The sequence below is a fragment of the Triturus cristatus genome, chromosome 7 (genome assembly GCF_964204655.1).
Source record: "Triturus cristatus chromosome 7, aTriCri1.1, whole genome shotgun sequence".
NCBI classification, from domain to species: domain Eukaryota; kingdom Metazoa; phylum Chordata; class Amphibia; order Caudata; family Salamandridae; genus Triturus; species Triturus cristatus.
In genome coordinates this window covers 329,800,237-329,824,556 of record NC_140590.1, presented here as the reverse complement: position 1 = coordinate 329,824,556, position 24,320 = coordinate 329,800,237, and the positions used below count along the sequence as shown (strand labels likewise).

The 24,320-nt window shown below is 46.3% G+C and overlaps 1 protein-coding gene across 2 annotated transcripts in view; it reads left to right on the top strand.

Moving 5' to 3' along the window:
* HSD17B14 (hydroxysteroid 17-beta dehydrogenase 14) overlaps positions 1–24,320 on the top strand; it is a 128,298-nt gene that overhangs the window by 20,792 nt on the left and 83,186 nt on the right. The gene's annotated exons all lie outside the window — the stretch shown is intronic.

Here is a 24,320-nt window from a genome sequence, read left to right as displayed (position 1 = left end):
GGAGTCGCGTTAAAAAAAAAAAATACACGTTTCACTTTATCATTGTACTTTTTTTCTTGAGGGCCGAGGGTATTAGCAGAACGTTCATTACAGCCCATCCTTGCCCTACAACTACTCCTGCGTCCACCACGGGCCCATCACCTCCCAAATGGCATGATAGAAGTCTTATTTTTATGTATCTGTTCATAGGCGGGGTTTATTAGGGAAGGACTCCATTTCCTGAATCTCCTATGAATTCAGTGGGTTTGCTTTTACGGCCCAAATGCAAAAATGTAAGTACTTCACGACAAATGTGCTCCCATAGGCGTGTGTAAGGATGAGGTATTAAACTGACAATCACACGTTCGTTGTCCTGAAACCTCGAACTGCTGAAAATTAGGAAATGGACAGGAAGACTGATTTTAAGTTAGCTGGATTGGAGGGGAAGCTTAAGGTACTCAGAGCAAAAAGTTCTGTGTTTTTACAGCAGCTTTCTGGGTGTAATCGGGGTAAGATAACTTCGACGGTCAATGCTTTAGGTGCAGAAATGCTTCTGTAATCTGCAAGTGACAAGTAACTAGCATCAATCTCTTATCTTTATGGGCCATGTGTTTCTAATCAGCGTGGAGGCGCACACTGCCCCCGACCTCTCAAAGGAAAAAAATCTTGACGAAATCAAGATTTTTTTCCTTTGAGAGGTCGGGGGCAGTGCGCTCCTCCACGCTAATTAGAAACACATGGCCCCATAAAGATAAGAAAGTGCTTCACGACCGCTGTGAAGTAGACAAGCCTGTCCGAATGGGCCGTCTGACAAGTAGAAAGGGCAGCGGCTACAAAACCCCATTTCCAATGGCAGGCCACCGTTTAGCATAAACGGTGACGGAAGCCAATGGAAATGAGGGGCGGGGCTTCAAGTCCCTTTCTCAAATCTGCTCTCACACAATATCTTTCGCCCCGCGAACAGCGCTTTGCGCTGCAACGCCAGACGAGACCTAAAAAGCACCTTGGGATTGTTAAAGCAAGCCCTGTCCATTCATAAGGGATAACTGGATTCTCTGAACAATATACCTCTTTTTAGTATATTCATTAAAGAGCCAGCTTCCTACAGCAACTACAACAGCTAAAGTATATCTGGAAAGAATGGTTACATGTAGAGTCATTGATCACATCCTACTCACACCATATGCAGATGTGTACTTAGAGAAAGGTTTGTGTTCTTGTTATAATATTGAGTAAAATGATCTGGCAGAAGTCGCTTCTCTTATTTAAGCACAAACTGTTAGGTCTTTGTAACCCTGATGGCGCCACGGAGTTAAGTGAGGGCCACAGGACAGGGCGAAGTTCCTTGTCCTCATGAAAAAGACCAAAGGTGTAACAACCCATTGTGAAATACAGATTCAGGATTCCTTTATCTAAGCATTGCTGTGAACAGCATGTGGTATCCCCTCTTTGTGCATGTATTAGTGACAGTTTCTTTAGCAATTGTGCAATGGGTGTGTTCTGATTTCTAAGCCCCTGGGGCACTGTTGTATTACAAAAGGGGCCTCAGACGCTCTTGTGCCCCTTCTGTAATACAGATGGTGCTGACTCACATATAGCTTCACCACTAACTCAAGGAGGGGGTGTCCTCATTTTCACTAGGGAGCGGCCCCATACAAATGAAGGAAGCACATTACCTTTGCTCCCACTCTGTATTACGAATGCAAACTGTTGGAAATTACCCTTTCTGCTGGGTCACCCCCAAACATTTTGCCATCCCCTTTTTTACTGAATTAGTTTGTATTGGCTCTAGGACTCTGGACACATTACCACTGCTAAGCAGTGCTGAAGTGCATTTGCTCTGTACTGAAAACATAGTAACATTAGCTTCTCCACAATTGGCATATTTAATGTACTTCTAAGTATCTATTAAAGTGTACTATATATGCACAGGGCCTGTAAATTAAATGCTACTAGTGGACCTGCAGCACTGATTGTGCTACCCACATGAGTAGCCCTTTAAACATTGCTCAGGCCTGCCACTGCAGAGCCTGTTTGTGCAGTTTAAACTGCCATTTTGACTGAGCAAGTTAACCTACATGGCAGGCCCAAACCTTCCCTTTTATTACATATAAGTCACCCCTTGGGTAGGCCCTAGGCAGCCCTATGGGCAGAGTGCAATGTATTTAAAAGTTGGGACATGTACTTTTGTGTTTTACACATCCTGATAGTGAAAAGCTGCTAAATTCGTTTTTCACTACTGCTAGGCCTATCTCACCTATAGGCTACCATTAGGGTTGCCGTAAACATCTTATTTAGTGTAATTTCCAATTGGGAAGAGCTAGACATTTGGAGTTTGGTGTTTCTGGACTCACAATTTAAAATCACAGCTTATGATGAAATTGGATTTTAAATTGTGGATCTGAAATTGCCACTTTTAGAAAGTTGTAATTTTCTTACTTTAACCATACATCGCTGGCATCCCCGAGGTGAAGGGACATCTTGCACTGCGGGACCTATCAAGGGAGACTGCTCCGTCTGCCCACTTCCTCCAGCCTGCCGAGGCGACTGCAGCGCCACGCAAGGAAGACTTAACGCGGCTCGCCTCAACACTGTAGCCTGCCCGAAAGAGGAGATCCTGACACCACAAGCTCTGTTCACAAGGCCATCGACCTCGTAGCTTCCCCCCAGGAAGATACTCTGTTTATTGAGATCCGCGTGGTCTCTGTAGCTGACCGGTGCATTATCGCAGGTGGCTTCTTCTAACGCCCTAAGAAAGCTTATTTGCGGATCCTCTGCTTGGATCGCTGTCATTTCCCCAGTGTTTCTGTACGTGACCTACTAGAAGTGCATGTGTTTTTAACACTGTATTTGCATTCATAACTTGTGAACCATTGTTTGAAAGAGTAAAACAGATACTATTTTTCTACAGCAGTGTGGAATCTTTTTGTGTGGGGGGGGCTACTAGAGGGTGAGCACAGGTAAACTTTTAGTGTGTACTACACTTATCCTGACTAATTGTGGTTCCTGCTTGGACAGGGTGCGTACCTCTGCCAACCAGAAACCCAATTTCTAACACGAACGCAGAAGCAAAAGGGCCGTGAGGATGTGCAATGACTGTGTGCCACCAAAAGGCGGCACCCATCGCTGGGGGGGTTCCGTTGAACCTCCAGACATTCCCCTTTCAAGTGAAGGTGGGTGCAGTCATTCGCTGCACCCACCTGCAGGGGGATCTCTGTCTGCCCTTTCAAGTGCAGGCGGGGGCCTCCTGCTCAGTGAAAGACATAGCTGCTTTAGGCAGCCGCTCTGTCTTCCACTAATGCTCCACCCCCAGGAGAGGTGTTAGTTTTCAGCTGCCCTGGGGTTGCACATTGAATATAATAGAGTACAGTATCAGCGTTTACGCTTGGCACACCTGTTTAAAGATGCACCGTGGCACAACCAAGAATGGCGTGCTCTATACATAATACGGGCCCTGGTGTCTGAAGGAAAACAACCACACTTAGTGCCTTCACTTATATTTAGACAGCACAGGAACCACTTCTATCAACCAAGTTCCCATCATATAAATGAACACAGACACCAAAATACTTGTGTGGCAAATGTACGTCAGTGAATGGAAGTGTGTTCCATCGAGGGAAACATGAAGTTGATTTCCTTTTGATGGTTGGGGTAGGAGGAAATCCTAAATTTTGTGGATCTGGCCCGGCCGGTGTCCTATCAGATACACATTTAAATAGAGAACGAACACACTCTGGCCACTTTGGCAAAACATGTGGCCAATCGGTCATTTTACAGCTCAATTTTCAAACTCGTTTGCTAAAATGATACAGGTTCGGGTTCATGACATGTTGCAATACTTTCATGGTGTGTCAAACAAGCCTCCCCCACCTCATTGATGTTGGGGATTTATCCTCCCCGCAAAAAACAATTTCAGTACAGTTTCTCTTAAAGTATAAAAATGCATAGGTGCTACCTACAGTTCTTAAATGCAACTTCACGTGCCCTGTCATTTTGTGCCAGTTACTTGCGACACTCCTACATTACACTGTCTTTCATCTTCCCATGGTGCCCCATCCATGCCCATTCATGGTCCTAACTTGGAAGGGGCAGAGTGGATAAAATAAAAAATAACACACCTCTCATAATTCCAGGCCACAGAGCAGCACTGTTACTCAGGTGTCAGAGATCTAATTATTTGAACAGCAGATAGATAACATTAAGTTGTCATCAAGCATCAGATTTCAGATTATGGTAAGACAAACATCTTACTATCAAATTCTGGCTTTTAGTTTTGGAAACATAAATCCAATTGTGCAAAGTGAAAGATGAGCAGGTACATGGAAAATAACACACGTGTCCAGAAAATACTGGCTTTTAATTTTTAGTAAATGCATGTTCTGTGACCACACATCAGTTTCTCATTTTCATGAGCTAGTAAAATGTATTACTGTCACAATTTTTTTTCAAACATATGTTTATCGGCATTTATTTTAATATCCAACCATTATCGTATTGTTCGGCAATTATTTTACATCACAGTACAACACTTCTATGGTGTGTGTAAAATCGTCTCAGGTTTTCTATGGTTAAATTTCGAATAGGCTGTAGAAGAGGCGGTCAATTGGTTTAAATACATGTTTATCATACTAACATATGTTGCAGTCTTATTTCGCCTGTAGGGTTTAGGAAAAGATAATTCTGGATATATATATATATATATATATATATCTTACAAAGCGGCTCTGTTTTTCTGTAAACGGTGCTCTGTGACGGTGCGCTGTGGAGACGGCGGATACTTTACAGTTTCTCTTAAAGTATAAAAATGCATAGGTGCTACCTACAGTTCTTAAATGCAACTTCACGTGCCCTGTCATTTTGTGCCAGTTACTTGCGACACTCCTACATTACACTGTCTTTCATCTTCCCATGGTGCCCCATCCATGCCCATTCATGGTCCTAACTTGGAAGGGGCAGAGTGGATAAAATAAAAAATAACACACCTCTCATAATTCCAGGCCACAGAGCAGCACTGTTACTCAGGTGTCAGAGATCTAATTATTTGAACAGCAGATAGATAACATTAAGTTGTCATCAAGCATCAGATTTCAGATTATGGTAAGACAAACATCTTACTATCAAATTCTGGCTTTTAGTTTTGGAAACATAAATCCAATTGTGCAAAGTGAAAGATGAGCAGGTACATGGAAAATAACACACGTGTCCAGAAAATACTGGCTTTTAATTTTTAGTAAATGCATGTTCTGTGACCACACATCAGTTTCTCATTTTCATGAGCTAGTAAAATGTATTACTGTCACAATTTTTTTTCAAACATATGTTTATCGGCATTTATTTTAATATCCAACCATTATCGTATTGTTCGGCAATTATTTTACATCACAGTACAACACTTCTATGGTGTGTGTAAAATCGTCTCAGGTTTTCTATGGTTAAATTTCGAATAGGCTGTAGAAGAGGCGGTCAATTGGTTTAAATACATGTTTATCATACTAACATATGTTGCAGTCTTATTTCGCCTGTAGGGTTTAGGAAAAGATAATTCTGGATATATATATATATATATATATATATCTTACAAAGCGGCTCTGTTTTTCTGTAAACGGTGCTCTGTGACGGTGCGCTGTGGAGACGGCGGAGCCCAGCCATTATTAAATCCACAACAGTATTCCTTCCAGAACAGATCCACACGCACTCACGGGTAAATGCTTATATTGCTCTTGGTTTTAGTTTTGCAGCAATATCTGCAACAAGTTACAATCCAACGCGTTTCAGTCTGTACTCAGACCTTTCTCACGGGTAACCAGTGCTCGTATCAGCGCTTGTATTTCAATTAACTCATGATGTTACATCACATCCTGGTTTACAGCGCTAAGCATTCTGGTATTTGTAGTGCATAGAAAAAGTGACTTGTGTATTTACAGTGATTATTCCTAACAAATACGTGACAGTGAATAAAACCCAATTGTTGTCGACTCACAAATCAGATTTATCTTTGTATCAATACATTTTTGGGTGTTTTTGAGATTCTACACTGAGTGTCCCATATGTCGTACAGATCCAATCATGCCCACCGGAGTGTAGAATCTCAAAATGTTAACAAGTGTTCTTAAAGGGATTATATGCATCTTCTTCAAATAATACATGTGTTATACCACACCAGGAGCAGATATTATTCTGTGGCCAGTTGAACATATTCAGAGGCCCTGCTGACTCCTGGCAGAATAGTCCATCACAATGGCCAAACCCTGTATGGACTCTCACATCTTCCAGTGATTCAGCACATAAGAAGGACAGCAGGACACTGGAAAATTGGACAACACATAGCAAAACTCCCCCACTTTCAACAACAACAGAACTCACGTAGTCGCCGGAGCATTGGTAAGGACATAACACTCCTCCCAACCAACATCACTCCCCAACTTCACGAGAAACCTTAAAACTTTGCTCTTCGAGAGACCTCCTCCTTGTTGGACCGGAACCTGCACCTCCCCAGCGCCTTGAGACCCTTAAGGGTGAGTAGTCGCGCTTAACAAAGACATGATTGATGTGATTGATAAAACAAATAACAGAACCAAAATCTAACGACATAATGCACAGAGCTCTCAACGGTCACAGGTACGAGTAGATCAACCAGTCCTGGTGTTTTGCTTTGCTTGGTGGGACTTGTAGTCCTGATTTCATAATTGGACAAACAGGACTACAAGGTCCATGATGCAAGGTTAAATCTTGGTCTGGATGAACTACTGACACATGGACCTACGGAACGTGAGCTGTCTAACCATAACAATAAATTCCCACACATTCCAGTGACGAGCCCATGACAAGTCTGACCCCAAGCTCAGATTAATGTTAATTGTGACTTATAAAGTGCTTAATACCGGCAGATCTCTAAGCGCTGTGAGAAGAAAGCTAATGTGCCCCCAGGTGAATATGGCCCTTGACTGAATGGAATTAAGCCCAGGCTTCAATAAAGAGGAGGGTCTTCAGGTTCTTCCTAAATGGTAGGAGGGCCTTTCCGGATCGAAGATGGAATGGAAGCCTATTCCATAGTTGTGGGATGAAAACCGAGAAGGCCCGCCCTCCTCCTTTTTTCGTAAGGTTAAACCCCGAGCAAGATAGTTGGTTCGCCGCGGAGGATCTTAAAGAGCAGCTTGGAACATATTACATAAGGCGCTCTTTGATGTACCTTGGGGCTTGACCATGTAGGGCCTTATGGGTGATACAAAGTCCCTTAAATTTGGTCCTTTGCTTGATAGGAAGCCAATTAAGTTTCTGCAGCAGGGGAGCAGCCCTTGTATATCTGGGTAGTTTAAAAATCAACCTGGCTGCGTAATGTGTCTTGGCACACACATCACGCTCACACCATCAACATAGACCAATCCTTCCACCAGAAAAATAGAAGAAGCCATAAAATGGCAAAGACCAACCATCCCCAAATTGCCCCAAACAAAATACCAAAATAAGTGGTGCATCAACTCCAAGAAGGTAATCGCTGCCTCAGGGCCAACAATATAGTGGGAGCACGGCTAGGCTTGATGGTCCTGTGTTCTTATTCGTGCTCGCCCTCCGCCTGTCTTCGCATCTGGCCCTTGGACATCCCTTGGCTGGAGCACTTGACTGGAAATAAAGAACCTTGTTGTGTGGCAGCCCATGCAGAGCTTGAGCCCTCACACGCCCCAGGCATAGGTAGGGTATTGTCCTGCGCCAAGGCTCGCACTAGGCTGCATTACAGCGGGGATCCCGTGCAATGATTCACTGTTCGTCCTCCTAAATTCTAGGTGTCTGTAAACAGTGGTTCCTGTCTACTGTGTACTTTGAATTTTTGGGAGGACCAGGATCCCCCAGAGGAATCCTCCTGTGGCTCAGAATAGGCTCTGACCTGACCACATCCTGGAGGCTCTTGCCTGGCTGGGTTCTTTCCAAGGGTGCTCTCCATAGGGCACAAGGCACTGGTCCTCTGAGGCATCCTTTTTTTTTTTAATCCCAGACTCAAGGTATTCCCAACCACCCACCTGCACATTCACACCCACTCTCTGCGTACTGATAGCCAGCTCCTGCCCTTACACGCCAACACGCTCCTCTGTGCAAGCTAGGGGAAATGGAGGATCCTGCCCTGCCTCCGTGTGCTTATGCATCACTTCATACAAGGGAACCAACAGTTGCAAACGCACAGTGCATATTCTCCCTTCTTATCATGCTGTGGCACCAGCGACCTAATCACTACATTCGCCCTTCAATTCCCAATAGGTAGGAACCTTTAAATTCAAATTTGGTGGTTTTTGGGCGAGTGTAGGCATTGACTGGGCATGTGGAGCTGCAATATCTATTGATTGGTCGGGGGGGCTGACAATCATTAGAATGCCATGCACATTAGTTATAGCTTTATCATATCTCTGACCTAGACCTCGTGGAGGGATCTTATGAAAGAGGTTTGTATGCTTCTAGGACCACTGATGACCTACCCAAGCAGGCAGCCTGATGAGTGACAGCTTCTCATGTCCCTTATCCTTCTGCTTACAGGACAAAGGGCCACTAGTAGGCTATGTATGAGCTGTGCCCTCAAAAAGCTGCTAGTGCTTAAAGGATGTGTTTTCAGCTTTTAAGTACAAATGAATTAGAACTGTTAAACAACCAGAAAACCGTGGTACTTTCCTGGCTTTGTCCTAATGCACAGAACTGAGTGAGTCTTTGTCTACAAGCAAAAAAGATATTCATAGAAGCAGCGACAGACAAAACACGACGATGTATCTAGCTAGATCTGATCAGAGCCACTACATTAAGAAGCAAAGGATGGGCAAATTATATGGCACAAAAGGCCAATTAGGTTCCATATTATGTGATTGGTTGCAAATTATGCTCCCGTGTGTGTGACATTTTTCTTTTTCTCTCTCTTTTGGCTTGTTAACGGAAATTGATACAGAAGGCTGTAGAAAAAATATAATTCTGTAATATCAAAAACTTGCATCGTAGCATAAGAGCACCTTTTTATTAATTCTCTCCTTTCTACCTCGCAAAGTAAAATAGTTTATGGTAAATATATACAATTTTGATGCAGCGGAAGACCAGCCTACAACTATACGCATTTTGTAACAAATAAAACTTGCGTCTATAAAAATCTGTTCTTCCAAGTCGTTTTTTAGGTCGAGCCTGGGTAGCGCATGCGCTGCTCTGCCAGGCATGCTGTATTAGAGTATGAACTTGAAGCGCCGCCTACTCTCCGCCCATATTTTTAATTGGCTTGTGTCATTGTCCTTGGTAAATGCTGGATTCTGATTTGTTAACAGGCTTGTTAGTCACTCCTTGGTACTGCCTTGTCTTCATTTGTACCCTCCCATGAGGACGGCCCCTTTACTTCTGTTAGTACATACTATGTGTTATTTGCAGCCTGTGAGCACTATTTTCTTTAATGAGTTTCTTCTGCTGTAGGCACGACATGCTTTCCTGCAAGGGCACCCGCTTTGCTTGCACCACTCGTGGGACACTGCTTGTTTTCTTTTGCTCTGGAGGCAGCATGGGAAGGCTCTGTGGTCGCACAACAACTCCCCTGGCTTTCGATTTCAAGCGCATTGAAAACAGACCTGTAAAGAGCACGATTGATGACAAGCCTCTAAAACTATGCTCTATATCTCCGAGTGCGCGTTATTTATTTATTTATTTATATTTTTGTCCCGCTTTCATCATTGAGTTCGTTTGTTTGGCCCATTTTTAAGTAGCTTATCTAGTGCAGCTTTTCACTTTGCATTCTGGGACTTGTAGTCCTTATTTCAAAATGGGATAATCAAGACTAGAAGTAACACAAAGAAAAGCAAAAACGTCGACTGGATGACCAAGTCAAGATACTTATGATCGTCTAAGTAATTAGATTAGGTGCCGTGTCTCTGCTTCTAGTTGCTACTTTAGTCGCTAGTGTATTTTTAACACTGACAATAGATAAGTTTGCTTTGCGTAAATATCACCCCTCCTCTCGATACCCCCAAGTGACCTTCGGTTTATTGGCCTGAAGTTTGTTTCCCACCGTGACCCTGCAACATATTCATAAGGTCAAATGCACTAAAAATTAATTTAAGATAGATTAGAACGGATGATTAGCAGCGCACACATTTGACATATAACGATCTATAAATTATTATTTCCGGATTTATATAAAATCTTGGTTATTGAAATGAGGCATTCTCATTACAATGCGTGAAAACTAGATACAAAATAATGCAACGCTGCCACCCAATGGTCTGCTTCATACATCGAACTCTCTCTTGGAAAGTATATTTTAATCAAAAGTGAAAACCAAAATATTCATATATTGCGAAAAAGCTTCTGGTGCTTTATTCTAACTAAGAGAAGAAAGCAATTTTGAACGCCACCTCCCCTGACAAGCGCCTCGTCCGCTAGCCTTGAGGAGCCGATGTGCACGTCACAGGAACTGCCCTGTTTAATGAGACGAGGGAAGACGCTGGCCTTAATACAAGCACGGGGGCGTCCACAGGGGGGGGGGGGGAGCAAGGAGGGGCGCTTGACCTCCTTTTAACACTGTGTAGCCTGAGAGCAAGGGGTCTTCTGAATGAAGTTCGAGGGGGGGGAGGTCGATGCATTATTCTCCCAAGTCAAAAATTGAGGTTACAGCATAGCCCGGATTTCAGATCCCACTAAAACGTACACAGTCTTGTGTCAATAACATATCTATCTGCCAGTATGCACCCTATCATTTCTGGCAGGACGTCCCGACCCTGTGTTTCACTGCCTTATATTCCTCTGTACCCCACTCCCTGCACTCACTGCCTAAAATCCCTCTGTACCCCACACCTCTCTCTCACTGCCTTATATCCCTCTGTACCCCACACCTTGCACTCACTGCCACATATCCCCCTGTATCACACTCCTCACACGTACTGCCTGATCGCTCACTTTACCCTGCCATTCAGCTTCTACGTGTTCTCTCCCCTTCCACTCGTTCTACCTCTGTTCACCCCCCTTACTTCTTTTACTACCTTACTCCTTTCTCAATACCTCTACTTCTTTTCCTCTTCAGTAACATCTCTCTGACACATCTCTGCACTTCCTTTAAATCAAAGCACCCCTCTACCTCACCTGTCTACCTCAGTCTTTATTATTCCCTCTTCCTCGGCTGTGTCTACCTGTCTCTGACACACCTCTCCCTCTCTCTACCTGGCCCTCTCACGTTCTACGACTGCGTTATTCTCCCCTCTCCATCTTTGATTTACCTGTCTCTGCTCCTGATTCTTTTTCTTCTACACCTCACTTCTTTGTCTACCCTTCACCCCTCGCTACCCTTCTGTTTGCCTTACTACGGTCTTTACCCGACCCACCTTTCAGTGCCTCTTCCCATTTCGCCTCCCTCCCTCACAGCGCTCTCCTAGCATGCATCTGTTTCTCCCCTCACCACCATGCCTGCCTCTACCCCTCCTTACCTTTCTAACCAGCCTATCTTTCTACCTTTCTGTTATTCCTGTTAGTGAACGTTTCATTTCACGCTTCCGGTTGTATTACCTATGCATTCAAATTGAGTAGGTCATTGCTGTGCTCCCAACCCGACATCGAGACCCAGTCCCCTAGCCTCTCAACATGCCCAGATATAACAACAAGCCTTGGCATAGCCAATAGGTCTCGCCTTCGGGAGCATAACTAAATACTTATAAGGTCCCAAAGGCGAGACCTATTGGCTATGCCAATGCTTGTTTTTCTCAGCTTGGCCTGAGCATTACCCGATCCTGATTGTCTGCTATTTTAACCCCGCCCCTATTGATTAACATTAGCCACGCCCCTTCATTTGCCAGGTTAGCCCCCACCTGGAAAAATGTCTGCGGACGCCCATGTACAAGCAGCAGTGTTTAATAATCGTTTGATGCAAAACCGTTTCCTATACTAACAAGCGTTTGCAATGCAATGCATCTCACATTTTCAAAACTTTGACTTATTGGTATTGTAAATGGCAGTGCCTTTGATTATTGCAGGTTTTTAAAACATAAATAAAAAGCATTGCCATTTACAATGCCAATAGCTCAAAATCTCGCAAATGCGAGACCTATTACATTGCACATGGTCGTTTAAACTTGTCTTAAGTGTCTTTTTGTCCTGAATGTTGACACTTGTCAGGTCTTTGCAAGACATTAAGAAACAGCCCTACAGAACGGTATTGTACATTAAGGGTCCGATTCACAAAGGTAACGTACGAGTATTACGTACTGCAGTGCGGAGAATCCGCTCCGAGTGCGGAGACTACGCACTCGTAACTTTACTGCTCCTAAGCTACCCTTGTGACCCCTAATATGTTTACTATGCTCGTACCTCACAGAAGACACTTGACGCGTGATCTTTAAAAGACATGTCAAATATATATTTATTTCTTCTAAACTCTCAGGGCCTTCTTGAAATAACCAACTTTAAGAGCACTGAATGTGCCGTGCACATAGGCTTTCATTACGAGTGGGCTCTTGGCTACTACAATGTGGACGACAGTTACTGGCCCCGTGGACGTTCACACACAGGTTTCTGATGCTCAAAGCAGCCCAATTCTCCTTGTGACATTCAAAGGGAAATACAGGGATTATGGAGGGAATCGTATCCAGGATCATCGACCCTCACTGCCCCTGAAACTCCCCCCTCCCCCCACTGCACCGATAATATTTTTGAAGACCCTTCCGGACGCAACTTGTACTGGGCTGGATTTCCCCCGTCATTGCTGTTACCCATACTCCTGAAAGGGTAACTCCAGGGCTGGGGTAGTGTTGGCACATATTCGGATCACTTATAATGAGGACCATAAAATATTTTACAAAAATACATTTTAAGGACAAGAAACGTGCAAAGGAACAGTAAAGGAATGGGCAAAGGCAAAGTGAGAGACAGCCAAGGCAACAAGCCCCACACTGACCGCTGCGCTGGACGCCTCTGCTCGACTACTTATGTGCTCTCTCAGGCCAGACACATACCCCGCTGACACGCATCTGATCATATGTCAAGGCTTTTATTCACAGACAAGAAACGCCATTCAAAAATGACATTTATCGAAATCTGAGGCCTAGATACAAGCATAAGCGCTTTTAAACTTCTCTCCTGGCTCAGACTGCAAGGTGCCATTGGAGCTGCCGGAAACCACCATAAACAGTGGCCAGCCGTGCGATTGAGAAGGGGAAGGCTCATTTACATCAGCAAAGGAGCGGAGAGGGCTTGTTAAGATTGGAACCTCTGGATGCCTGTTGGAATTTAGAGGGAGACCACATCAACCACAGCAGGATCTGATCATCAAGAAATCCAGTAACAACAAGCCTCAGTTGGAACTCCTGTTAAAGTGAAAGACCCTGACCCCGCAATATCTTCTGGCAAGCCTAGTTCTAAGGGGGGAATTGCAAGTGTTGAACTTTTAGGGATTCTGCCGAAATCGTGAGATGTTGTTGCTCATGTAGAAATTTGTTTTGAATAGTATTTAATTTCATTGCTTTAGATAAATCATTTTCAAATAAGATATAAGCTCCATGAATGACAGGTGTTCACAGAATACCCGAGTGTTGTGTTACTGTAACATCAACTATGGGTTCTGTTGTCGGTATACGGGGATGACTAGTTCCATGGACTTGGTTCCTGCATGCAGGCCGCAGACAGAGGATTGAAAACTGTGTTCATTGGCAAAATCTAAATGGACCCAGTCAACAGATCTCTATTTGCATGTCCTGTTTTCTTTTTCTCCTTTTTGGTGGGATCTTTGCACATTGTACTAACTATAAAAGTGCTGCTTTATTAGAATGTGTGTGCAGGATTAGAGGACTTGGCAAGCCACTGTATCATCTCCAATTCTCTCCCCGAGTAACAAACATACTGTGGTTGCACATTATTACATTGATAGTTTTTAGGTCTCGCCTAGACAGCGCACAAGCGTTGCTTAGGAGTGACCTCTTGGAATCACTCGGGACTTTTTGAGAAACTCGTGCATGTACCGCACTGTTTCTAATGAGCACTCATGCATGTATGGCGTCTACCTTGCGGGAGCGAGCAGCTGCGCCATCTGTTTCCAATTATACATTTGCCTGTCTCGCGGTCATGTTAATTGGAAACAGATGGCGGTTGCGTTCACTTTTGCGGCTGCTTGATTGTATTGTCTGCCAGGAAAGGACATCATCTTTACTACCTCATTTTCAAATATTAAATTTTATATCCGTTAAACATGATTTATTTGTCTGCAAAACGAAATCATCGATGTAGCTTCTAATTTTTAGAGCATGAACCTCCGGTCTACACTAGAAACCCTGTGTGGTGTCAGAGGAAAGCATGCATTTATGTATAGTTCTTTTTCTCCACGGGATATTTTGTTGCTAACTGGAACACATTTATGTGTAACAAATCTTGCACTTGGTGCACTGTGCGCAGTTGACGAAGACTTTGTTTGAATGCCTAGCTCCTGCTGGTTCTTACCGCCAGTCTTTTAAACAGAACTTTAACTGGAAGATTATGTTTGCAAACTGGATCCGACATCTGACAGACGGAGTTTGTCCGAGTAAATTAGGCCATTGTCTTCCCACTGGGCACTTGTCTGGCCCTGCTTCAGTAAAGTATTTCAGGTCACGGGGTTAATGTGCTTTAAACAAAACTCTATGTATGAGGAGAAGTTACAAGTTTCAATATGTTTATGCTCGTTAACAGATGACCCTGGCACTATCATAACTGTACCACCTCGGCATACACATTCTGGCGGAAGCTTGGGGTGGCATTGAAGTGAGAATCCAGGCAAAGGGCAGCTGCAGTCACTGTCTGATTAACCAAGCCAAAGATCAAGGTGTAAATGCAGAAAGGGCGTCCATAAATGAGACCGCCTTCCTACTCTTCCTGACCCAATCCGTTTAAAAAAAAAAAATAACCCATGATTTTGTATTGCCTGGCTTGTAGTTGCAAGCCTCCCGGTGTAATAGTGGGACTACAAGTCCCATAATGCAATTTGTGTTTGAGGAAAGTCAGGCCTGGTTGGTGGTGTTACACATATTATGGGACACTTCTCATCTTTGCATCTCATCAGTCCCACCTGACACTTTCCTTCTCCCACAAACTCTTTCTCTTCATTTCAGTTTTTCTCTACCTTTCTCTCTTCCCTTTCCCTGTAATTGACTATTTCTCGCTCTTCAATCTCTTGTGGTACAGCACCCAGGAAAATATGCTGCATAGCTAAACACTTATAAGGTCCCAAAGGCGAGGCCTATTGGCTATGCCAATGTTTGTTCTTAATTATAGGCTTTAAATAATTATTCTGCCAAAGTAAAGCCAAAATTGAGATATTGAGCTTCAGGTTATCACTTTTTGAATGTATCTATTTAAGGATAAAATGTGCGCGTTGTGTTTGTAAAATGATGATTCAAGTTAAAAAATGACTTTAGTTTGGAAATTTACATTCACAAAATTAAAACCTAACTAATAGTTTGATATTTCCTGGTTGTAATGCTTTCATTGCGCTAGGTATGTTGAAAATCGGACTGATAAACTGTAAATGGTACGTTTAAGTGCGTGTGTGTGTGTGTGTGTGTGTGTGTGTGTGTGTGTGTGTCAGATGTTAGTTAACAATGTATGTTTGCCAACTATATAGTAATTTGAAAAATAATAAAATATGCTATTTAGTGCATACCGAAATGTCAACACCCAAATAATATTATATGTAGTTGCTCAGAAATCTGTGACTTGGAAGGTCCATTAGTGGGGTCAGTCAGAGGTGTGTGTCGGGATACTTGGGGGTAATAGTTGAAAAAAACAATACAAACAAATTGACAGCAGCCGCTTCTGGAACCACCTAAGCACGTATGAAATACTCTTAAGTATTTCAGTCTGAAGCCGTGTTCGGTCTTACTTCTTAAAAGTCGTGTGTGCGCCTCCGTTTAGGGCGCTTCTTTTAACATTTCTTACAGGTTTCTTCAGCTTGGGGTTGTCCCATGTGCTTTATTAGGGGGAAGCATTTTTTTCTATCTTCAACTATTGCGGAAATTACAAATACTATGCAAAACATGCTTAGGCGGTCATTGAAATAATAACTGGGAGTTATGGCCTTGTGTCCAAAGTCATGCGAGATACCTGCTCAATATAGTTTCCATTCAGTGTGTAAAGTCATACGCAAAGTTGCTAACACAGCACATACAATACGACCTCGACACATATCCAGGTCAACAGTTTCTGCTCGAACGAGTGAAAATTACACTAAAAAGCATCAGCCGAAGAAAACAAATTTTTTTTTGGAAGCACGCGGAATCTAGTAAAAGGAATTTACACAACATTATGCTAATATAAAAAACAGAAAATGCCTAGGCCTAGTAATAATCTTGCAGGCAAGCTTTTACTCACCTTAGCTATTCTTTTCCCACCTTGCAAATAAGCTGACCAATGATGTGGCCTTCTGGAGGTCAAGTCCTGCTAAAGCAGACCCGGCCTACCATCTTTGTTAAGCAGTTCAAATGAGTACTATGTCTTAGGTAATAGTAACATCTGTTGTTTAAAGCGCTTAGAAATGACAGAGTTAAATATTTAGCGCCATAAGAAAAACAAGTTATTAGCAAAGCTCATGCCTGCTTGCACATTTGACAAGCAATGTACTCACCTGCTCTCAGTTAAGATTCTAATCACTTAAAGGTACTCGTCAGCTTGCAGGTATGCTTTTTACTCGCTTTAGCAATGATCTCACCTGTTGTCAACTATGTTTTACTCACTTACTAATACCCTGACCTACCTGGTGGTGCACTTTTGCTGACCATAACCATGCACTCACCTGCTTGCATGAAAGCTTTTACTTGCTTAGCCATGCCTTTACCTGCCTGCCTGTATCCTTTATTTTAGCAATGCTCTAACCTTGTTTTACTCTTTTTTTAGCTTTTACTTGCTTAGCAATGCCTTTACCTACTTGCAAGTATCCTTTCATTTATTTTAGCAATGCTCTAACCTTGTTTTGCTCTCTTTTTAGCTGTGCTTATTACCTGCTCTCAGGTAAGCTTGTGCTAACATTAGTAATAATGCCCTTGCCTTCTTGCATGGTTAGCTTTTCCTCACTTTAGTAATGCTCTTATCTGCTTGCAAGTACGTCATATCTTACTTTAGCAATGCCCTAAGCGTCTGCATGAAAGTTGTAGCTCTCTTTAGCAAGCACTCTTGCTAGCAGCTAAGCTTTTATTCACTTGGTCTCTCCTGCTTCCACAGATTCAGGAGGCTTCGAGCCCTCTTTTCCTTTAATGGCACCCTCCACCGTCCACCATCCACCATTCTCTGGCCCTGTTGCTGTACAGCGATTGGCATTTCAATGAGAGAGGAACACCACATAAACATTTTCTTTTTGCATTGTAAAAATAACTATTTTCGGGGAGGAGCCTAGCGCGTAACCAAGATGGCCGCGTAGGTGCGAGGCTCCCGAGGACCTCCGCGACCTCCTACATTTATCCTGTCTTCATCCTGATTCGGTTGAGGGGACTGTGTTGGTGAACCTGAGCCGAGGTGGTACCCGTTTTCCGTATTTCAATCGGACCCCGTGTGCCGTGATGGGCATCGAGTGAAGTTTGCGGCCTGCTCCTCTCCTGACCCCGGACCTGAGTTGGGGGGTGATCCGGTGGAGAAGTGAATAACAACGGCGGGACGAGCCTAGCGAGACGCGTACCCCACACTTTCACTTTCGCTTTTGAGCCCTCTTGCCATTGTCGCGAGTGGGATCACGGCGCTTCTGTGTGCGGTGGTTGCCTCGCTGGGAGACCCTGCCTACCCTGCGGGGACCTGCTCTGCCTTTCTGAGGCGACCTCTGGGGTCCTTGGCCTCGATTGTTCGCTCTCCGCGGCAGGACTCGTGGGTGTACGGGATACAGGACGATGGCGACGAAGCAGGATGGAGAGAGGCCGAAGGCCAAATCGACCCGGCGTGGCGCTGCAACTCAAGCCAACATTATGGATCGCTACACCCTACCGAAGGGTTCTCCCGGTGGGTCGCATAAGTCTCCTGAGTGCCCCGCGGATGCCCCGGATTTGCCGACGGATCTGACTTTGCAGGACGTCATGGGCGCCATAGCGGAGATGAAGACCTCGGTGGGTCAACAATTTGACACCCTGGCGCACAAACTCGACGCGGTCCTCATCGATGTTAACCTTGTTAGGGCAGATCTTTCCAAGACAAATGACAGGGTGGATTCTTTGGCCCACACCGCGTCGGGCCTCACGACTGAGGTGGCGGCCCTCCAGACGGAGGTACGTCGGCTCCGGCAGGCCAGTGCGCTCTCGGATCGGCGACTGGAGGATTCCGAGAGTCGGGCCCGGAGGAACAACGTTCGCATTATCGGGGTGCCAGAGGGACTGGAGGATTCGGCGGCGGATCTCTTTGTGGAGGATCTGATTTCTAATCGTCTGCAGCCTCGAGGTTTGAGTAAATTCTTTGCGGTGGAGAGGGTCCATAGAGTTCCTGGTGGCAAGCCGAAGGTCGGAGCTCCCCCGCGGCCTCTTATTGCCCGGATCTTCAACTTTCGGGACAGGGATGCGATTTTACAAGCTTCTAGAGTGCAGGGGCCGCTTAAGCTGGAGAACGTGGAGGTGAACTTCTATCCTGACTTTACGCAAGCGGTCCAGAAGCAGAGGCTGGTTTTCATGGACGTCAAGCGGCGGCTCCGAGATATGAACTTGAAATACGCCATGCTTTTCCCGGCCAGGCTGCGTGTGGAGTCCGAGGGTCGCTCTCATTTCTTTGACCGTCCGGAGACGGCCGGGGACTGGTTGGACACTTTGCCTAGGGGACATGATCGAGAGGGTGTGGGTGCCGCGGGAGGAGAGTGCCCACTGGACCGGGCCAGCGGTATTGACACTGGGGCTAATTCCTGATGATGCCACTTTTCGGCTGTGCTCAGGGTCTCTTGACTGTCGTGCTTTGCTCCCCCTCCATTGGAGGTGGTGGTGTGTCTCGAGGGGGTTCTCTTTCCTCCTCTAGGGGGTCTTTGTAGTTTAGTTCATGCAGGGGCGACAGGCACACTGCAAGTTGGGGGGGCTGTTTGGGCTCATGCAGGGGTGCAGGGAGGGGGGAGTTTTGTTTGGAATGTTGGGTTGGGGTTGGGTATTGTTTGTTTGTACCACAAGGCAGACGTATTGTTGTGTTCTATTCAAGGTGCTCTCTGGGAGGGGACTGATTGGTTTTGGCTGTGATGGGGGGTAGGGGACTGAGACTTCTTTCCTGGAATGTTAACGGACTGGGGGACAGGATAAAACGGGGGGTGGTCCTGCAGTTTTTAAAACGGATTTCACCTGACATTGTGTTCTTGCAAGAAACACACCTTATTGGTAATTCCTTCTGTGCTATGAATAGGCGGGGCTATCGCCTTGTGGCTCATTCGGGCTTCACCTCTGGTTCGAGGGGTGTGGGCATTATGATTAAAACCTCGCTCCCGCTGGAGGTTGACGAGGTGCTCCATGACGACAGGGGGCGATATACGGCTCTGTTGGGTAGATGGGAGGGTAAAGTGGTTGTTTTGGTTTCTGTTTATGTCCCGCCGGGGTTGCAGACGACTACTTTGGTGATTTGGGGCGCCTTCTTCTTGGGCTGCCGGAGGGGATCCTAGTGGTTGGAGGGGATTTTAATGCTGTGGTCTCCGGAACTGAGGATCGTCACCCACCCAGGGATCTCCCCCGGGCCCAAACTTGGTTGTCTGGCCTCTTAGATACCCTGGGTCTGGTGGATTGTTGGCGGCTAAAACATCCTGCGCAGGTACAATACACCTTTCATTCCGGGGCTCATGGTAGTCTTTCGAGACTTGATTATGTTCTGATGCCAGCGGCACAGGCGGGGAGGGTCGGGGAGGTGCGGTATCTTGCTCGGGGTATTTCAGACCACTCCCCGCTCTTGTTACACTTTGATATTGTCCCGGGGATGGAGGGGAGGGTGGTCCTGATCAACCCCTGGTACCTGCGTAATCCCGCAATTCGCGCAGATTTGATTAAATCCCTTGAGCAATATTTTGGAGATAATGTGGGATCAGTGTCGTCTGCTGTTTCTCTGTGGGAGGCGTTCAAAACGGTACTCCGGGGGGAAGCCCTGTCCCTCATTTCCCATTCCAAGAGGTGTGAGCGGGAGGAGGTGACCCGTATCGAGTCTGAGATAACTGAGTTGGAGGGGGACCTGGATTGTGGTGTCACGGACGACAAACTGCATGCTCTTAGGATCAAACAGGCGGATTACAAGGCCCTAGTCACCGAAGCGGCCAGGGGCCTGAGTAGGGAGCAGCAGGGGCGACTGTATGATATGGGTGATAAGGCTGGAAAACTGATTGCGTGGCTGGATAAAAAGGAGAGAGCGAGTCGAGTTGTTCCGCTGGTTGAGAGAGTGGAGGGTGTGTATGTTACTGATCCGGGTGAAATTGTTGATTGCTTCGCAGAGTATTTCCGCGGGGTGTATTCCCCGGTATCTTCTCGCTCGATATTGCGTTGCCTTCCCTTTCGGAGGAGGATAAATCGTTGATGGACGCGACTCCAACATCCGAGGAGATCGCCCTGGCCATACGTTCAGTCGCCTCTGGCAAGGCCATGGGTCCTAATGGCCTTCCCATTGAATTGTACAAATTGCGTCCGGATACATTGGCGCCGCACCTTCGTGATAAGTTCCTCGCGGCCCGGGCGGCGGGTTCCCTCCCGCTGGACCAGCGTCTAGCCACTATTGTGGTTATTCACAAGGAGGGGAGGCCGCGTGATCGGGTCACTTCTTACAGGCCCATTTCGCTTTTGAATGCGGAACCGAAAATTCTGGCCAAGGTGCTGTCTAATCGGCTGGTCAGCGTGGTGTGCGATCTGATCCATCAGGACCAGTCCGGTTTTATCCCTCATCGCAACACCGCGCTTAACCTGCGGCGTTTGCATGGGGTGCTCTCGAGGGCTCCGTTCATACGTGAGCCAGCCATTTTGGCGTCCCTGGACGCCACTATGGCATTCGACACGCTTGAGTGGCCATATATTTGGGCGACGCTGGAGAAGTTTGGGTTTGGCCCGGGATTCATTGGCTGGGTGAAATTGTTGTATTCCGGACCGCTAGCCCATGTGGTGGTGAATGGTAGAGTATCGGCTCCTTTCGAATTGGGTAGAGGCATGCGACAGGGTTGCCCGCTGTCGCCTCTCCTCTTTGCGCTCGCCTTGGAGCCCCTGGCGAAGTGGCTGCGGTGGCACCCTTCGATTCGCGGTCTCCGATGGACTCCTGAGTATGAGGATAGAGTCTCTCTCTACGCGGACGATATTCTTTTGTATCTTGCTTCCCCGCGTGAATCGTTGATTGTGTTAGTGGATGTGCTGTATTCCTTTGGCCGGAACTCAGGCCTAGTCATCAACTGGGCTAAGTCCTGTGTATATGTCCTCTCAGGGGAGGCTCCTATCCTCCCGCGGGGTTGTCCTATCCAGGTTGCTCAACAGGGATTTAAGTATCTGGGTATTTTTATCACCCTGGACTCTGCGGCCCGATACACACAGAACCTACTCCCCCCCCCCCCTCCAACGTTTGAAGGTGGATGTGGCGCGTTGGAGGCGCTTGCCGCTCTCGCCGCTCGGCCGGGCGGCGCTGTTTAAGATGATGTCGTTGCCACGGTTTTTATATGCCTTACAAAACACGATGGATGTCGTTCCGGCTAGTTACTTTCGGGAGGTGGAGGGTCTGCAACGCCAACTGTTTTGGGATGGGAGGCCGCGGATCGCCCTCGCGAAGCTGACGCTCCCGTGGTACGATGGGGGGGGTCGCCCTCCCCGACATCAAACGTTATTACTGGGCCTCCCAGCTGGCTGCGATAAACCACGGGCTTTATGGGCCCGCCCTTAATCCGGCTTTTGAAATGGACAAATTGTTGTTGCCGGGTGGCGACTACAATCGTGCGCTCTACTCTAGATTGCTCGATGCACGTTTGACGGGTCCGACACGGGTCGCGGTACGGGTGTGGCATGCGGCAAACTCGGCGATGGGGTGGAAGGATCGGTTGACCCGGGCGACGCCATTGTATGCTTCTGAGCGACTGGGTTGTTTGTGGACGACGAAAGGCTTCGAGAAGTGGGACACGATTGGCATCAGCAGGGTGGGCGATCTTTGGACGAAGGGGGGATTTAAAACATTTGATGTGCTGAAAGCGGAATACCAGTTGCATGACAGGGAGTACTTCCGGTATGTACAGGTTCGCCACGCGTTGTCTTCCGTGTTCCCGGAGGTCGCGTCCATCCCGGAGTGCTCCCCTTTGGAAGATAGAGTGCTTGACGGGCATGTACCGGATGGCACTATCTCATTGATCTATAAAAAGCTCATCAACGATCGCTCGGGACTGCTGGCCGCCCTCCGTGAGGCATGGGTCGCTGATGGATTGGAGCTGGACGACGAGGATTGGGTATCTGCGGTGGCCTCCCCGAAAGAGGTGGCCATACCGGCCCGCCTTCGTTTCGTCCAGCTCAAAATACTCCACAGGGTTTACGTTACGGGACCGGGCCTGATGCGTATGGGATATGCGGTGGATGGGATGTGTAAGCGTGGGTGTGGCATGTTAGGGACTTCCTTCCACATTTTGTGGGAATGTCCGGAGGTGACTCGATTCTGGCGTGGTGTGCATGCGGTTTTGCAAGCGGTCACGCATGATGCGCTGTTCCCCGAGGCTAGGAGGTGTCTGTTGAATGTGTGGGAGCCGACTGATTACACGGTGACGCAAACGTGGTGGGTGACATTGGGATATATGGTGGCCAAGCGTGACATAGCACAATTGTGGGGCTCCCAGAGGTCACCCACGATTTCGGTATGGAAGGAAAATATGGATTGGTGTATGTTCCGAGAAAAGGTTGTGTATGTGGCGAGAGGTAAGCCTGGGAAATGGGTAAAGGTGTGGGGCCCCTGGAACTCCTATCGCGGCGGGATCTGTACCCCGCCACTGACGCCCGACTTGGCGGCGGCCCTGTCTCCCTAGTCTGCACATTCTCTTGATTCTGTGTTATCGTGATCACTTTGTCTCTGCCCCTGCCCTTCCCCCCCTCCTATTCTTGTAGGTTGGTAGAGCCCTCCCGAGGGGAGCACATACTGTTGCCTAGACTTTTGCCGCCTTGTGGGTTTGTTTTTCGTTTTTCATTTCAAATGAAACCGCCATTTGGGATGTGTGGGCAATGTGGCCGCAAATGATATTTTTGATCTGTGGGAATTTTTACTGCTTGCTGCTTGTGTTTATGAATGTGTTTCATGGTCTCACTGTCTACTAGCGGCCAGCCTGAAGGTTGTAGGCCCATACTTGTATATCTCTTGAACTTTGTAATAAAGGTTTCCCAAAAAAAAAAAACTATTTTCATGCAAGTATTTTCTAACTTTCGAGCATCAGCGCTTTTAGCCTTTTATTCCCAGATGTCTGGAGTTGTTGGCATAGCAGACTGATGTATACAAGACCATACAAGCCAACTGGCCCGATTCAGGTGGGAGACTCGCGGTTTTTAAAGCAAAACATGGTTTTATTTGAGCTGTCTCCCACATGACATTTTCTCTCCTCCAATAGAAGTCGATGAGAAATACACATTCTCCCTGTTTTGTTTCCAACCCCCACTCCCACGTTCCCGCTTTAGAATGTTGCCCGTAATTGGGGTGCGCCTTTACTATTCTAACAGCACCCGTTCCTTGATACTTGGGTATATAATACAGCGGCCCAAAGCCCATATAAGTGCACTTTCAGGATGCACTCGCCTGAAAGTACCCAAACCCAGCTTGTCCCTTTCCTGCTTGTCCATTACACTGTGCGTATGAGTGTATTGAGGATGGCTCGCCCCTTACCTACAGTGCTGTCACCCTGAGGTTTTAATACTGAGCAGCACTGATGCTGATACCTGCTGTGCCCGAGTCCCTCTGTAGCCAAAGTCCATGACTTTGAGCATCTCACTAGCAGCTGATGGGGTACCATTATGTCCTGCACTACTGGCTGGAGACACATGTTCTAGGGTACTCTCAACGGCTTTAGCATTTGTGGATTGTAGAGAGGTGTACCTGTCTTGTCTTTCTGTCTCTCTACCTCTCTGCTTTCTCTGTCTTTCTTTTTCTACTAATTCCTCCTCTGTTTCAACGTTTTGCCTATCTTTATGGCTTTTCATCTCCATTTCTCTCTCCTCCGTCTACCTGTCCCTTTCTACGATTCTCCGTCTCTGTATATCTGACTCCTTCCTTTCATTTTGTTCACTTCCCATTTTTTCTCATGCTTCTCTGCCCTCTTTGTTTCTATGGTCTCTTGTCTTTCCTGTTCTTTCTCTTGCCTTCACTACTTCTCTTTTTTCCACTTCCTCCTTTTTAAGCTGTAACGAAATGTGTGTTTTATTAGAAGAGAATCTTACACTCTTAATGATGTTAAACATTATTTCTTT